Below are 18,359 nucleotides of genomic sequence, written 5' to 3'. Positions count from 1 at the left end.
TAAAACTAGTGAATTATGCTTGAGCAAGGGAGATTACAACAGGATGATGAGGGAGGAGTTGGCTAATGTGGATTGGGAGCACAGGCTGTTTGGTAGGACCATTGAGGAACAGTGAAATACTTTCAAAGAGATTTTTCATAGTGCTCAACAAAAGTATATTCCAGTCAAAAGTAAGGACAGTAAGTGTGGGGAGAGTCAGCCTTGGATAACTAAGGAAATAAAAGATAGTATCAAATTAAAAGCTCAGTACAAAGTCGCAAAGAGTAGTGGGAGACTGGAGGATTGGGAAAACTTTAAAAAGCAACAAAAACAACTAAACAAGAAATAAGGAAAGGGAAAATAGAGTATGAAAGTAAATTAGCACAAAATATAAAAACAGATAGCAAACGTTTTTATAAATATATAAAGCGGAACAGGGTGGCTAAAGTCAACATAGGTCCCTTGGAAGACAAGAAGGGGAAATTGATGTTGGGTGATAAGGAAATGGCTGAGGCATTGAACAACTATTTTGTGTCAGTCTTCACTGTGGAGGACACATCTAACATGTCAAAGAAGAATGTTGTGGGTGAAGTGGGAGGTGAGGACCTCAATAAAATCACTGTCACCAAAGAGATAGTGATGAGCAAACTAGAGGGCCTGAAGGTAGATAAGTCCCCTGGTCCTGATGGGATGCATCCCAGGGTGCTGAGGGAATTGGCGGAGGTTATAGTAGATGCGTTGGTAATCATTTATCAAAATTCTCTAGACTCTGGGCAGGTCCCAGCAGATTGGAAGACAGCAAATATCATGCCACTTTTTAAAAAAGGATGTAGGCAAAAGACGGGCAACTATAGGCCAATTAGCTTAACATCTATAGTCGGGAAAATGCTTGAAGCTGTCATTAAGGAAGAATTAGCGAAACATTTGGAAAGGAGTGGTTCCATTAGACAGACGCAGCATGGATTCAGAAAGGGCAGGTCTTGTTTGACAAACTTACTGGAGTTCTTTGAGGACATAATGAGTGCAGTGGATAGAGGGAAACAGGTGGATGTCGTATACTTGGATTTCCAGAAGGCGTTCGATAAGGTGCTGCACAATAGACTTATAAATAAGATATGGATGCATGGAGTTTGAGCAAGTGTATTGGCATGGACAGTGGATTGGTTAACCAATAGAAGGCAGAGAGTTGGTATAAATGGGTGTTTCTCCGTTGGCAGTCAGTGGTGAGCGGGGTGCCACAGGGGTTGGTGTTGGGCCTGCAGCTGTTTACCATTTACATTGATAATTTGGAAGAGGAGACTGAGTGTAGCGTAGAAAAATTTGCTGATGACACTAAACTGAGTGGAAACGCAAATTATACAGAGGATGTGAAGAGTCTGCAAAAGGATATAGATAGGTTAAGTGAGTGGACAAGGCCTGGCAGATGGAATACAATGTTGGTAAATGCGAGATCATCCACTTTGGAAGGAATAATAGAAGAGCAGATTATTATTTAATTGGTGAAAGATTGCAGCATGCTGTTGTGCAGAGGGACTTGGGAGTGCTTGTGCATGAATGACAAAATGTTGTCTTGCAGGTACAATAGAGTGTTAGCCTTCATTGCTAGAGGGATTGAATTCAAGAGCAGAGAGGTCATGCTGTAACTATACAGGGTACTGGTGAGACCGCACCTAGAGTACTGTGTGCATTTCTGGTCTCCATCCTCAAGGAAGGATATACTGGAGTTCACCAGGTTGATTCCAGAAATGAAGGGGTTAACTTATGAAGAGCGGTTGAGTCACCTGGGACTATACTGTCTGGAATTCAGAAGAATGAGAGCGGATCTTATAAAAACACATGAAATTTTGAAAGGGATAGATAAGATAAAAGTAGGAAAGTTGTTTCCATTGGTCGGTGTGACTAGAACTAGGGGACATTGCCTCAAGATTCAGGGGAGAAGATTTAGAACGGAGATGAGGAGAAACTGTTTTTCCCAGAGAGTGGTGAATCTGTGGAATTCTCTGCCCAGGGAAGCAGTTAAGGCTTCTTCACTAAATATATTTAAGATACAGTTAGGTAGATTTTTACATAGTAGGGGAATTAAGGTTATGGGGAAAAGGCACGTAGATGGAGCTAAGTTACAGACATATCAGCCATGATCTTATTGAATGGCAGGGCAGGCTTGATGGACCGGATGGCCTACTCCTGCTCCTGTTTCTTAGGTTCTTATGTAATACTGAGACCTTATAAGGCATTAGTCAGACTGCACTTGGAGTACTGTGAGCAGTATTGGGTCCCTTATCTAAGAAAGGATATGCTGTCATTGGAGAGAGTCCAAGAAGGTACAGGTATATTAAGAGCAAAAGGATTGTAAGGGATAAAATTGGTCCTCTTGAAGATCAGAGTGGTCGGCTATGTGCGGAACCAAAGGAAATGCAGGAGATCTTAAATAGGTTTTTTGCGTCTGTATTTACTAAGGAAACCAGCATGAAGTCTATGGAATTAAGTGAAACAAGTAGTGAGATCATGGAAACTGCACAGATTGAAAAGGAGGAGGTCCTTGCTGTCTTGAGGAAAATTAAAGTGGATAAATCCCCGGGACCTGACAGGGTGTTCCCTCGGACCTTGAAGGAGACTAGTGTTGAAATTGCAGGGGCCCTGGCAGAAATATTTAAAATGTCGCTGTCTACAGGTGAGGTGCCGGAGGATTGGAGAGTGGCTCATGTTGTTCTGTCGTTTAAAAAAAGATCGAAAAGTAATCCGGGAAATTATAGGCCAGTAAGTTTAACGTCGGTAGTAGGTAAGTTATTGGAGGGAGTACTAAGAGATAGAATCTACAAGCATTTGGATAGACAGGGACTTATTAGGGAGAGTCAACATGGCTTTGTGCCAATCTATGTTTGACCAATCATGTTTGACCAATCTATTGGAGTTTTTCGAGGGGGTTACCAGGAAAGTGGATGAAGGCAAGGCAGTGGATATTGTCTACATGGACTTCAGTAAGGCCTTTGACAAGGTCCCGCATGAGAGCTTAGTTAGGAAAATTCAGTCGCTAGGTATACATGGAGAGGTGGTAAATTGGATTAGACATTGGCTCAATGGAAGAAGCCAAAGAATGGTAGTAGAGAATTGCTTCTCCGAGTGGAGGCCTATGACTAGTGGTGTGCCACAGGGATCAGTGCTGGGTCCATTGTTATTTGTCATCTATACCAATGATCTGGATGATAATGTGGTAAATTGGATCAGCAAATTTGCTGATGATACAAAGATTGGAGGTGTAGTAGACAGTGAGGAAGGTTTTCAGAGCCTGCAGAGGGACTTGGACCAGCTGGAAAAATGGGCTGAAAAATGGCAGATGGAGTTTAATACAGACAAATGTGAGGTATTGCACGTTGGAAGGACAAACCAAGGTAGAACATACAGGGTTAATGGTAAGGCACTGAGGAGAGCAGTGGAACAGAGGGGTCTGGGAATACAGATACAAAATTCCCTAAAAGTGGCATCACAGGTAGATAGGGTCATAAAGAGAGCTTTTGGTACATTGGCCTTTATTAATCGAAGTATTGAGTATAAGAGCTGGAATGTTATGATGAGGTTGTATAAGGCATTGGTGAAGCCGAATCTGGTGTATTGTGTTCAGTTTTGGTCACCAAATTACAGGAAGGATATAAATAAGGTTGAAAGAGTGCAGAGAAGGTTTACAAGGATGTTTCCGGGACTAGAGAAACTCAGTTACAGAGAAAGGTTGAATAGGTTAGGACTTCATTCCCTGGAGCGTAGAAGAATGAGGGGAGATTTGATAGAGGTATATAAAATTATGATGGATTTAGATAGAGTGAATGCAAGCAGGCTTTTTCCACTGAGGCAAGGGGAGAAAAAAACCAGAGGGCATGGGTTAAGGGTGAGGGGGGAAAAGTTTAAAGGGAACATTAGGGGGAGCTTCTTCACACGGAGAGTGGTGGGAGTATGGAATGAGCTGCCAGACGAGGTGGTAAAGGCGGGTTCTTTTTTAACATTTAAGAATAAATTGGACAGATACATGGATGGGAGGTGTATGGAGGAATATGGTCCGTGTGCAGGTCAGTGGGACTAGGCAGAAAATGGTTCGGCACAGCCAAGAAGTGCCAAAAGGCCTGTTTCTGTGCTGTAGTTTCTATGGTTTCTATGGTTTTCTATGCATGAGAATGATTCTGGACATGAAAGTGTTAACATATGAGGAGTGTTTGATGGCTCCTGGGCCAATGTTCCCTGGAGTTTAGAAGAATGATGGGCAATCTCATTGAAACCTATCATAAATTGAAAGCAGCACACATCAAAGTTGCTGGTGAATGCAGCAGGCCAGGCAGCATCTCTAGGAAGAGGTACAGTCAACGTTTCAGGCCGAGACCCTTCGTCAGGACTAAAGGCCTAGATAGAGTGAATGTAGAGAGGATGTTTACTATAGTGGGGGAGTCTCAGACCAGAGAGCACAGAATAAGAGTGGACCCTTGAGAAAGAGATTAGGAGGAATTTCTTTAGCCACAGGGTGGTGAATTTGTGGAATTCATTGACACAAAAGACTGTGGAGGCCAAGTCATTGGGTATACAGTGGATTCTGTTCAATTGGGACACAGGGGCCGGTACATTTTGTCCCAATTACGTAGCTGAAATACAAAACAAATAAGAACGCTATCAATGCTACTATTGTGGGTAGAGTTATGAAACTGCAAGGGTAAAAAGACCCTGATGGGAGCTTTATACAAGCCTCCAAACAGTAGTCAGGATGTGAGGTACAAATTATAATGAGTGATTGAAAAGGCATGTGAAAAGAGCAATGTTCCAATAGTCATGTGGAATTTCAATATGCAGGTAGGTTGGGAAAATGGGGATGATGCTGGATCCCAAGAGAAAGGCCATGAAATGGCTTTATAGTGCAGCTTGTGGTTGAGTCACAGTGCACAGTTTCCAGTGTAGTAAAGATTTATCAGTATTACAGTATAGATACATCCCAAGGAAGAAGTATTCTAAAAAGGAGAATGACGCAACCGTGGCTGGCAAGAGAAGTCAAAGACAGCATAAAAACAAAGGAGAGGGCGTATATTATCGCAAAAATTAGTGGGAAGTTAGAGGATTGAAAAACTTTTAAAAACCAACAGAAAGCAACTAAAAAAGTCATAAGGAGAGAAATATGAAAGTAAGCTAGTCAATAATATAAAAGAGGATACAAAAAGATTTTTCAAATATGTAAAGAATAAAAGTAAAGTGGAAATGGATATTGGACTGCTGGAAAATGATGCTGGAGAGGTTGTAATGGGAGACAAGGAAATGGCAGATAAACTTAGTAAGTATTTTGCATCATTCTTCACTGTGGGAGACACTAGTAGTGGGCCAGAAAATTGAGAATGTCAGGGCAGAAGTGAGTGTAGTTGGTACTACAAAGGAGAAGGTGCTTCACAAGCTGAAATATCTGAACCTAGATAAGTCACCTGAATCAGATGGATTACACCCCAGGGTTCTGAATGAGGTACTGAAGAAATTGTGGAGGCATTGGTAGTGAGCTTTGCAGAATCACTAGATTCTGGAATGGTTCTGGGGAACTGGAATATTGCAAATATCACTCCACTCTTTAAGAAAGGAGGGAGGCAGAAGAAAAGAAGTTATAGGCCAGTTAATTTGACTTCAGTAGTTGGGAAGATTTTGTAGTCCATTATTAAAGATGAGGTTTTGAGGTACTTGGAAGCACGTGATAAAATTGGCTGAAGTCAGCATAGTTTCTTTAAAAGAAAATCTTGCCTGACAAATCTGTTGGAATTCATTGCGGATATAACAGGCTGGATAGACAAAGGAGAACCAGTGAATGTTATTTACTTGGAGTTTCGGAAGGACTTTGACAAGCTGCTGCAAATGAGGCTGCTTATCAAGATAAGAGCCCATAGAATTACAGGAAATGTACTAGCATGGACAGACACAAAAGAAAATCTGCAGATGCTGGAAATCCAAAATGATGGAGGAACTCAGAATCTATGGAAAAGAGTAAAAGAGAACTGGGTCTGATGAAGGGTCTTGGCCCAAAACAATGACTGTTTACCCTTTTCCATAGATGCTGCCTGGCCTGCTGAGTTCCTCCAATACTTTGTGTATGTAGAATGGGTAGAAAATTGGTTGACTGGCAGGAGGCAAAGAGTGAGAGTAAATGGAACCATTTTGGTTGGCTGCTGGTGACTAGAGGTGTTCCGCAGGTATCAGTATTGGGGCCACTCTTTTCAAGTTATACGTCAGTGCTTCGGATGACAGAATTGATGAATTTGTGACTAAGTTTGCAGACAATTCAAAGATAGGTGGAAGGGCTGGTCGTGTTGAGGAAGCAGGAAGTCTGCAAGAGGACTTGGATAGATTTGGAGAAAGGGCAAAGAAATGGTAGATCATATATAGTGTCGGAAAGAGTATGGTCACACACTTTGGTAGAAGAAATAAAGGCATAGATTATTTTCAAAATGGGATGAAAAATCAAAGTTAGGAGGTGCAAGGGGACTTGGAAGTCCTCATGCTTGATTCACTAAGGGTTAACTTGCAGGTTGAGTCAGTGGTGAGGGAGGCAAACGCAGTGTTAGCATTCATTTTGAGAAAACCACATAGAGTGGATGTAATTCTTGATTAGTCAGGGCATCAAGACTTTCAGGCTGAATGTCTTGCCTGCACTTTCTGGCTTTACCATGAACAGTGACTACATAAGTGCCAATGTACGAGGACATCAAGTACTTATGGAGCCAAACTTTACTGAGGAAGAATTTTAGAAAGATTTCACAAAGGAATATTTTTAGAAATTTTTTTTATCAGGGTCTAAGAATGCATGAAACAAATGTACAGAATTCCAAGCAAATTGAAAATGAGTGCTAGTGAATACCTGCTCAAACCAAGATATTGACCTGGAGACACAAATAACCAATTATTGATCTTAAAGTGATCAGCTGACATTGACAAGGGAGGTTTTTATTTTCATGAAATATGTCTTGGCTCAGTCAGTGCGAAACAATGGAAAGGCATGCAATCCACATGGATAAGCAGGCACGTGGTACTACTGTTGTGATTTCAAATCTATCCAATTTGACACTTCTATGATATGGAAAGATTGCCCTGTATTCATCATTCCTGCAAGTTCTGAAACTCCTGTGCATGAGAGATAAGCCAAAAGGATTTTAAAATTTACATTTTTTTTGCTTGATTTGGAGCCCATCAGTATTAACTTCACCTCTTGTAGGACCATTTTATGCTTGTCTTCAAATTTAACTGGTTGTTTATGACTGTGTAATACGCTGTGAATCATTTGGAACACTGGGAACCTGTACTATAATGATTCCTTCCTTCTAACTCTGAGGATGCGTATACATTTCAGCAAGTGGTAGAATTCACATAAACTGTTGAAGTAGCCATGGCGAGTGACTGTGGTGCATTTTATAGATTATACAAGCTGCAACTACTGTCCTAATAAGGTGAAGTGAATGAATGTTTTGGTGTGGGTGATTGGCTACCAAATTGAGTTGTGTTGAGCCTCTTTAGAGTTGTTGGTGTTTTGGCTCCTTTGCTGAAGCAGCAGCCACCTCAAGTTACATAAACCCAAAGTAATTAAATTGAACATTTTAATACTGCAATAAGAGAAAAGTGTGCAGTTAGTACTTTAATGAAAATACAATCCCTTTGTTTTACATGCCATTAACCTTCAGGACATATAGACCAGATATATTAGAACGTATGCTAATCTGTGGCATATAAATGTTAAAATAGATTCAGGATTTATGAAAAAATGTCAATGCAACACATTGTTTATTATTAAAGTTATTAATATACAATATGGACATTTTCAGTTTGTAAAATTATTTTCAAAAATGGTAGAAGTGATGTTTACATTGTCATGGCTAGTGCATTTAATTGTGTTACAATGCCACATAGTGGCTTCACTTTAGATTACACAGCCAATTGTTCAATAGAATCAGAATCTGTTTTACTATCACTGAGATATGTTGCGAAATTTTAAAATACAAACAACAGGAATTCTGCAGATGCTGGGAATTCAAGCAACACGCATCAAAGTTGCTGGTGAACGCAGCAGGCCAGGCAGCATCTCTAGGAAGAGGTACAGTCAACGTTTCAGGCCGAGACCCTTCGTCAGGACTAACTGAAGGAAGAGTTAGTAAGAGATATGAAAGTGGGAGGGGGAGGGGGAGATCCAAAATGATAGGAGAAGACAGGAGGGGGAGTGATGGAGCCAAGAGCTGGACAGGTGATTGGCAAAAGGGATATGAGAGGATCATGGGACAGGAGGCCCAGGAAGAAAGACAAGCGGGGGGGGAACCCAGAGGATGGGCAAGGGGTATAGTCAGAGGGACAGAGGGATAAAAAGGAGAGTGAGAGAAAGAATGTGTGTATAAAAATAAATAACAGATGGGGTACGAGGGGGAGGTGGGGCATTAGCAGAAGTTAGAGAAGTCAATGTTCATGCCATCAGGTTGGAGGCTACCCAGACGGAATATAAGGTGTTGTTCCTCCAACCTGAGTGTGGCTTCATCTTTACAGTAGAGGAGGCCGTGGATAGACATGTCAGAATGGGAATGGGTTATGGAATTAAAATGTGTGGCCACTGGGAGATCCTGCTTTCTCTGGCGGACAGAGCGTAGGTGTTCGGCAAAGCGGTCTCCCAGTCTGCGTCGGGTCTCGCCAATGTATAGAAGGCCACATCGGGAGCACCGGACGCAGTATATCACCCCAGCCGACTCACAGGTGAAGTGTCGCTTCACCTGGAAGGACCGTCTGGGGCCCTGAATGGTGGTAAGGGAGGAAGTGTAAGAGCATGTGTAGCACTTGTTCCGCTTACAAGGATAAGTGCCAGGAGGGAGATCAGTGGGGAGGGATGAGGGGGGAATGATTGGACAAGGGAGTCGCGTAGGGAGCAATCCCTGTGGAAAGTGGGGGGGGGAAGGGAAAGATGTGCTTAGTGGTAGGATCCCGTTGGAGGTGGCGGAAGTTACGGAGAATAATATTTTGGACCCGGAGGCTGGTGGGGTGGTAGGTGAAGACTAGGGGAACCCTATTCCTAGTGGATTGGCGGGAGGATGGAGTGAGAGCAAATGTGCATGAAATGGGGGAGATGCATTTGAGAGCAGAGTTGATGGTGGAGGAAGGGAAGCCCCTTAGCAGAGTTGATGGTGGAGGAAGGGAAGCCACTTGCTAAGGGGCTTCCCTTCCTCCTGCATCAACTCTGCTCTCAAATGCATCTCCCCCATTTCACGCACATCTGCTCTCACTCCATCCTCCCGCCACCCCACTAGGAATAGGGTTCCCATGGTCCTCACCTACCACCCCACCAGCCTCCGGGTCCAACATATTATTCTCCGTAACTTCCGCCACCTCCAACGGGATCCCACCACTAAGCACATCTTTCCCTCCCCCACCTTTCTCTGCATTCCGCAGAGATCGCTCCCTACGCGACTCCCTTGTCCACTTGACCCCCCCATCCCTCCCCACTGATCTCCCTCCTGGCACTTATCCGTGTAAGCGGAACAAGTGCTACACATGCCCTTACACTTCCTCCCTTACCACCATTCAGGGCCCCAAACAGTCCTTCCAGTTGAGGCAACACTTCACCTGTGAGTCGGCTGGGATGATATACTGCGTCCGGTGCTCCCGATGTGGCCTTCTTAACATTGGCGAGACCTGACACAGACTGGGAGACTGCTTTGCCGAACACCTACGCTCTGTCCGCCAGAGAAAGCAGGATCTCCCAGTGGCCACACATTTTAATTCCACATCCCATTCCCATTCTGACATGTGTATCCACGGCCTCCTCTACTGTAAAGATGAAGCCACACTCAGGTTGGAGGAACAACACCTTATATTCCGTCTGGGTAGCCTCCAACCTGATGGCATGAATATTGACTTCTCTAACTTCCGCTAATGCCCCACCTCCCCCTCGTACCCCATCTGTTATTTATTTTTATACATACATTCTTTCTCTCACTCTCCTTTTTCTCCCTCTGTCCCTCTGACTATACCCCTTGCCCATCCTCTGGGTTCCCTCCCCGCTTGTCTTTCTCCCCGGGCCTCCTGTCCCATGATCCTCTCATATCCCCTTTGCCAATTACCTGTCCAGCCCTTGGCTCCATCCCTTGCCCTCCTGTCTTTTCCTATCATTTTGGATCTCCCCCTCCCACTCCCACTTTCATATCTCTTACTAGCTCTTCCTTCAGTTAGTCCTGACGTAGGGTCTCGGCCTAAAACGTCGACTGTACCTCTTCCTAGAGATGCTGCCTGGCCTGCTGCGTTCACCAGCAACTTTGGTGTGTGTATGTTGTGAAATTTGGTGTTTTTCAGCAGCAGTGCATTGCTATAATAATAAAAACTATAAGTACAATACATATAGATTTTGAAAAAGACAAATAGTGAAAAAGGAGAAGAGAAAAAATTACTGAGGAAGTGTTCATGGTTTCATGGTCTACTCAGAGATCTGATGGTGGAAGTGAAGACGCTGTTCCAGAAACATTGAATGTGTGTCATCAGGCTCCTGGACCTCCTCCGTCATGGTGGCAATGAGCATGTTCAGGGTGATAGGGGTCCTTAATGTTGGATGCCACCTTTCTCACGTGTTGCCTTTTGAAGTTGTCCTGGATGCTGGGAAGGCCGGCACAGCTAACAACTTTCTGCAGCTTTTTCCAATCTTCAAACTTGCGCGAAGGAGGTGTTATTTCCAATCCACACCGACTGTGGTTTCTGTGTGGAAGTCAAGAATTTACTTGCAGAGGAAGGTACAGAGCTCCAGGTTTTGGAGCTTATTGATTAGTACTGAGGGTATGATGGTGTTGAAAGCTGAGCTGTGGTCAATAAACAGCAGCCTGATGTAAGGATTGCTATTGTTTAGGTGATCCAAGGCTATGTGGAGAGATTGTGAGATTGCATCCACTGTAGACCTATTGCAAGTCCGAGCCCTTGCTTCAGCAGAAGTTGATTCTAGTCATGACCAACCTCTCAAAGCACTTCATTACAGTAGATGTGAGTGCCACTGGGTGATATTTGTTGAAGCAGCTCACCCTGCTCTTCCTGGGCACTGGTATGATTGATGTCCTTTTGAAGCAGGTAGAACCTCTGGCTGCAGCAGAGAGAGATTGAAGATGTCCTTGAGCACTCTTCGATCTCTCACTGCTGCAGTTGGTTAGCACAGGTTTTCAGAGTCCCACCAAGTAGGGACTAACACCTTGCGAAGGTTCACCCTCTTGAAAGATGTTCTGCTATCGGCCTGAGAGGCAGAGATCACAAGGTCACTCGGTGTTGCAGGGATTCGCACAAGTGTAGTTTTATTCTCCCTTTCAAAGCGTGCATAAAAGGCATTGAGCTCGTCTGCAGTGAAGCATCACAACCATTTATGATGTTAGGTTTTGCTTTGTAGGAAGTAATGGTCTGCAAACCCTGCCAGAGCTGACATGCATTCAACTCCATCTCTAGCCTCATTTGGAATTGTTTTCTTGCCCTTAAAATAGCCTTCAAACCTTGACTTCTTGTATAGTTCTGGATCACTGGTCTTCAATGCCACAGATCTAGCCCTCAGCAGACTACAAATCTACTGTTTCATCCACAGTTTTTGGTTGGTGTATGTCCAGTATGTTCTTAAAGGCACAAACTCGTTCATTCAGGTCTTGATGAAGTTTGTGACAACTGTGACATTCTCACTCAGACTGAAAGAATGAATCCCCGAATATTGTGCAGTCCAAAGCAATCCTGTATGCACTCCTTACTTGCCTTGACCATACCTTCTTGGTCCTCACCACTGATGCTACAGTCTTTAGTCTCTGCCTAGATATTGGGAGTAGAAGTACAGCCAGATGATGGACATTCCAAAGTGTGGGCATGGGGTGGCATAGTAAGTGTTCTTGATGGTGGTATAAGAGTGGTTAAGTGTGTTGGCTCTTCTGGTTCCACAGGTGATATGTTGGTGGTAGTTGCTTCTTTGAGCAGACCTGGTTGTAATCTGTTGCAATGATAGAGAAGGCATCAGGGTGCTCAGTTTCGTGCCTACTTATTATGTTGCGTAGCTCCTCCAGTGCCTACCTGATGTTAGCCTGAAGTAGAATGTACACCACTACCAGGATGATAGTGGAAATCTCCCTTGGCAAATAAAATGGATGACATTTGACCACTAGTTGTTTCAGCTAGTTTGAGGAGGGCTGAGAGAGAACGGCCATATTTGTGTATCACACTGAATCATACTCCAGCTCCTCTGATCTTAAAAGGCTTAACTGTACTGTCTTTGCAGAGAATTGTGCTGCAGTGCTGTATATGAAATGGTGATGTATAGCCATGTTTCTGTGAAGCAAAGTACACAGCAGTCCCTGATGTCCCTCTGGTACAGTAATCTTGCTCCAAGGTTTGCTATTTTATTTTCCATGGTCTGGGCACTTGCCAGCAGGACAGTCGGGAGTGGGGATCTAAAGTTTCAATCATACTTGCAGACTAACGTGCCATCCCCGGTTCTGTTTTCTTAAAGGGGAACTGCTCTCACATCCCGAGTCTGCCATCCAAGGTTTGTCAATTTTGAGTATCAAAAACTTTTTTAAACGTCTTAAAGTGATGCTATTTGCTGAAGTACCCATAACTATGACTGTACATTTCAGCTGTAGTAGTCCTAAGGGAAAAGATTTGATTATTCCCATTGGAACTTCAAGCAAACACTCACCCCCTAATGGCACCATCTTAACTCTGTTCCCTCATCCTCGTGATAGGAACTTGTTACTAGTAGTAAGGCAGTGAAGAGCTACTGAAGCAATATGGGGACATCCTGACTTTCTGAAAGTTAGTATATAATACAAGTTCTTTCTTGCCACTAGTGATTGTTGGGCAGCAGCTTACTGATGGTGGAGAAGACTGGCATTAGGTGTTTGATAGTTATGGAAAATGGTTTTGTTTTTTGTTAGAGGTGGTCATCTTGGATTTATGTAAAACAGACACTATTCAGTCTGAGTCTTGATGTGATCTGGTTCACACTGTAGGCTTGGATGTCCTGTCCGTTGTTTAAAGCCACGGATGATAGAAGTCACTGAGTTATTTTTTTAACCTTGTGACATAATTGTTACTGAAGTAGTAGACGATGGTGAGATCTTTGATTTTAGATAACTGGAATTTAGGTAATTTATCTCTGATAAGTTCTTCTTTTGCCTGATTCTGTCCATTAACCTCTTTCCCACTGACAATTGCTGGCTCCTGTTTGCTAATTGAATGCTGCCTTCATGTTGAGAATAGCTAATCGCATCCCCTCACTACCATTCATTATTTTGTATTCATATTTTAATCAACACTTTCATGAGATAATGATGCTGATGGAACCTGGATTGAACATTGCCAGTCAGTTTCTTCATGAACGTGCCACATTATAGAACTATTGATAGCTACTTCCATGAATTTACTTGGGATTAATAGGAATATAATTTCCCAGATTCATTTGTTGTCACACCAAAAGAAAATGGTAGAGCAGCTTTTGATTCTTCAAATTCAAATGACTGTGGTTTAGTCTAGGTCCAGCTGTACAGCTGCTTACAAGAAGGCAAAAATGAGCTGGGATCTTTTCAGCTTTGGTTAGCTTAAATAACTTCGAGATTGTCAGTTTTGCTATCCTGCAGTTTTTAATTCTCTTTCGTGCCCCAGGTCTATGCTCATCTCAACAGCAACTCTGTCTGAATCTCTTCTTTTATAAATACTGAAATTGGCTGAAGGGAGGTCATAAATCGTATTCTCTCTGACTACTACTGCATAATCTCATCTTGATTCCTCAACTGCCTGTGGATGCTAGGAGTCTGAAATAATGCTGGAAATACTCAAAAGACAAGGCTTTGGAAAGAAAATCTTTTTTTTTCATTTCTGGTAAATTCCCATGAGAAAAGATCAGCCTGAAATGTTAATTTTGTTTCTCTCTGCAGTGATATGCCTTAGTCTGTTGAGTATTTACAACACTTAAATTTTTATTATATTATGGTACCATGTTCCACATTCTAATTATTGACTAAAGGAATTTCTCTTGAATTACTTATTGAACTTATTAATGACTAAATTGTATTTATTGGATCTAATTTGTTTTTTTCCCAGCAGTGGAAATTTCTTATTAACATTAAGCCTATCAAACCTCTTTGTACTTTTAGCAATCTTTATTAAAGTATACCTTAGACTCTTTCCAAAGAAAACAAACAGGAAGACCAAACTTTTGAATAAACCAGTGAAGTTCAGTCTTTCCTGATCCAACCTCTTTTTTTCCGGTATCTTCTTTAGAAATTTGGACAATAGGATATCAAGTGCCTGAGGACTTGCAGCCCGGAGAAATAAGAATGAGAAGAAAATTGCATTTGGAATAGAAATTATGCAAAAAATAAAACAGTTTCCCTCCATGAATTGCCTTATTTGTGATACTAAAATTAATGTGTATACTTCAGTTAATTTCTGAAAGATGTCTAAAATAAATGCTTAGTCATAACAAAGTAATGCAAGGTGAAATTTGTACTAATGAACATTTTTGATCATTTATAATTACAGAATTCTTGAAAATTTTGACCCTTAAGTTTTCATTACTTCAGTCATAACAATGTTAACCCTTCGTATTTTGCATGTCAGGATGCAAATTGTCTGGTTCACACCTATCTTTATCCTGTTTCAGATTTTTGACCAAGAAGGAAGATCAAACTTTCATCAGAACTTTGCCAAACTTTGATCTGCAGCTGGTGACTAATAGGTATGCAAAAGTAGCTAAGTCTGATGTGCTGTTCGACATTTACCTCCTTACAGTAGAGTGGTTGGTGATTGCTTCAGTGCATATTTCCTAGGTGTATAGTTGAGGTTGACTGAGGAACATGGGAAACCTTAGACATTACTGATAAATGATGCAGCAATCCCTACATAACACTCTTCTGTTTCAGGAATAGTGGCATTTCCAGCTAAATGTCTTGCATTACTGGCAGTTATCTTCACAGCTCAAACCTTACGAACAGTTCTTAAAAAGTGAAACCATAATAGAAGCAGCACCCTTCCAGCTATTGGAGAGCTTTGCCAAGGAATAAATACATACACTTGATGGGAGAAGGGTGTCAGTGTAAGTGGAGTAGGCAAAGATTTCTGCGCCTCCTCTATTATCATTTCTCATCTAATGAAATTGATCCATTTCTTTATTAGCAATTTCTTCTGGCATTTCTGGTCCCTAAATGTGAAAAGAACCTATTGAAATCACCGGGCAGTACAATGATGTAGCTCCCTGCTTGGATCAGTTTACCTGACTATTTTGCAATGAATTATGTAGCACTCAGCCTGTGACTGTGGGAGTAATGGCCCTGTAAATGATACTGCTCTAGATCCTTATGCAATATAAAAAGCTGTTTCTTTATGTAAAGTATGGCATGTGCGATCATCTTGCTGGAGGTGAGATTTGGGTGTTAAATTGTTATTAATGATTGTCAATTGGACTAGCTGAAAAGCAGAGAAGGAGCACTATTAAAAGAAAATTGACCATACCATGTAAATGACTGACATGAATTCTTTCAGAACTGTATGCAAAATTGGATGTAATCATGTAAACTTGATTATAGTTTATTCATTGCCTGTTCACCTCCGCTCCATCCACCAAAGCAGAACTTCCCAGTGGCAAAACATTTTATTTCCCATTCCCATTCTGACACATTGGTCCATGGCCTCCTCTTGTGCCACGATGAGACCATCTTCAGGATGGAGGAGCAACCCCTTGTATTCCATCTGGGTAGCCTCCAACCCAGTAGTATGATTGTTGTTTTCTCCTTCGGGTTAAAAAAAAATTCCCTCCCCTCCCCATTTCTATTCCCCATTCTGGCATCTTACCTCTTCTCACCTTTTTATCATATCCCCCCTGGTTCCCTCTTTCTTCTCTTTCTCCTGTGGTCCACTCTCCTCTCCTATCCATGGATGCTGCCTGACCTCCTGAGCTTCTCCACTATTTTGTGTTTGTTTCTTAGAAAAAACATTACTTTTCCAAAACTACTTTGATTTTGTTAATTTCAAAAATATATTTTCATTATGTATACAATGAAAACATTCAATACACATCCTTCTCTGCATTCATTGTGCCATCAATTCAATAAGTTCTGTTATAATGCATCAAAGATGTTTATTTTTCATCCTGAATCAATATGCCTGTGAGGTGCTTGAGAGGTTATTATACAAGCCCTACAGGTCTCGGGCCCTCAGCTCCATTGGCAGTAGAGCCCTGGACTGTTTTGTCCTTTAAGCTGTGATAGGCATTTGTCTTCTACAACAGTGCCCTTCTTTTATTTTGGGCAGTGGCAAATTGCTGGTCACTCCTAAATGCAGGTGATTTTGTCACAGGCTGGTCACGTATAGTGGAGGAAAACCCACCACATGATAATTATATTGCAGATCAAGCTGGATAGGAAAATTTCAATAAAGTATAACCAAAAGCTTACAGCTGCGCCATTTTTACCAAGGCATTTAATTGGCCATATTCCTTATCTATTTGGAAAAAGGAACACTCTCTACCTGATGCAGAGTTTCGACCCAAAATGGCGACAATTCCTTCCCTCCCACAAACAGTCCTCAACCTGCTGAGCAGAATGCTTGTTGCTTCACATTTTATCTTACAATTTCCTGTGCCTATAGAGGCTTATTGTTCTGCTGTCTTCCTACATACACGTATGTCTCACAGCATCTGGTCATAATTCTATGACATAACTCCATTTTAAACCATGGATGATATTGCCTTTTTGTGAGTAATCTCATTTTTAATCCTAAATTCCTTTTTATCTAATTTCTGCATATGCAGGGAGCTTCATAGAAAGACCCATTTGTGAATATTTCTCTTCAGCTTCTTCGCTGACTAATCCCTTCTGACTTTTGATAGTTTATGTGAGATGAGTAGCTCAGTTTCTGCTGAGGATCAAGATAAGTGTGTCACTGGTATTCACAACACTGATGTCTCAGGCATTATTGAGTGAAGTGAAGATGTTCATGAGTAGCCCAAGAAACCTTCATGTTAATGTTCTTCTCTAAGCACACCTGAAACCAGAAATACATGTACTGTATGCTTTAACAAAGCTGAAAATGCTCTTTGCATTCAACAGATGGGGCAGAATAGAGAAACAGTTAACATTTCAGGCCTGTGATCTTTCTGTGCAAAATACTGACATTTTTTGAGTCATTAATGATGCTAACCTGCTGGGAATGCGCAGTGCAAAATTGTAATATGCTGATTACATTCTGGTCTAAAACTTCAATTGTGTCAGACATATGGGTCTCATACACACCTATTGAAATGATCCCAAATATATTTAAAATTTGCACTGGTACTATCTTCACTATTCATTGGCTGGATGCTTTATTTGACACGAATAACTTTGACACTAATTTTACCTTCGCTTTCTGAAACATTAACTCTATATTTCTTCCCACTAATGTAGCTTCATCTGCTAAATATTTCCAGCATTTTCTATTTTTATTTTAGATTTCCATCATCTGATGATTTTCGTTATTTTCATTTAAGACAACAGTCAAACTTGACGTCCTTTAAGGATTTATATCCAAGTGATTATAAAATTGAAGAACAGCTTAAGCAGACCATTTCCTCCTCGGGATTGCAAGCTAATTCACCTCAGAAGCTTGACCTGCGTAGGAGTACCATTTGCTCCATGATGTTTACTTGTTAGAAGAAGGTAAAAACAATACAGTATGTTCAGTGGACACTTTATTAGGTACAAAAATATACCTGCTCGTTAATGCTCATTATTGATGTCAGACAAGATGGTTTGAATATCTCAGAAATTGCTGATCTCCTGAGACTTTCACACACAACAATATCTAGCGTTTACATGGAATGATGTGAAAAACAAAAAAACATCCAGTGAACGGTAGTTCTGTGGCGAAAATTCCTTGATAATGAGAGAAGACAGAGGAGAATGGCGATACTGTTTCAAACTGACAGAGAGGTGACAGTTACTCAAATAACCATAGGTTACAACAGTAGTGTGTAGAAGAGCATCTCTGAATGTATCCTTGAAGTGGATGGGCTACAGCAGCAGATGACCATGAACACACACTCAGTGATCACTTCATTAAGTACAGGAGGTATCTAATAAAGTGGCCACTGGGTGTACATTACCATTATCATCATGTGCATCATTTTTAACACTGTACAGCTAGTGTACAGTGGACCCATATGACCAACAAGTGTATAGTATTCCTAATGCAAATTAACTCCTTAGAATCTAAAAGGCGATTGGGAAATAAAAACCAAAAGTGCTGGAAATAATCAGCAGCCCAGCCAGAATCTGTGGAGAAAGAATTAAACTTCAGATTAAAGAACCTTTATTCTTTCCAGTGAATAATTCTTGACCAAAAATGTTAAGGTTCTTTCTCATTCC

At 41.6% G+C, this 18,359-nt stretch overlaps 1 protein-coding gene across 8 annotated transcripts in view; it reads left to right on the top strand.

Annotated features, from left to right (window-relative positions):
• LOC140211665 (guanine nucleotide-binding protein G(I)/G(S)/G(O) subunit gamma-7-like) overlaps nucleotides 1-18,359 on the top strand; it is a 267,308-nt gene that overhangs the window by 50,334 nt on the left and 198,615 nt on the right. For 4 of the 8 annotated variants that reach the window (XM_072281686.1, XM_072281684.1, XM_072281682.1 and 1 more), the window contains exons 2-3: nucleotides 14,621-14,695; nucleotides 17,444-17,651. The gene's annotated coding sequence lies outside the window, so the exon portion shown is untranslated. The remainder of the gene's footprint in view (nucleotides 1-14,620; nucleotides 14,696-17,443; nucleotides 17,652-18,359) is intronic. The other 4 variants (XM_072281687.1, XM_072281681.1, XM_072281685.1 and 1 more) reach the window with 1 other exon arrangement.

The sequence above is a fragment of the Mobula birostris genome, chromosome 17 (assembly GCF_030028105.1).
Source record: "Mobula birostris isolate sMobBir1 chromosome 17, sMobBir1.hap1, whole genome shotgun sequence".
Classification (NCBI taxonomy): domain Eukaryota; kingdom Metazoa; phylum Chordata; class Chondrichthyes; order Myliobatiformes; family Myliobatidae; genus Mobula; species Mobula birostris.
This window is presented reverse-complemented; position numbering and strand designations above follow the sequence as displayed.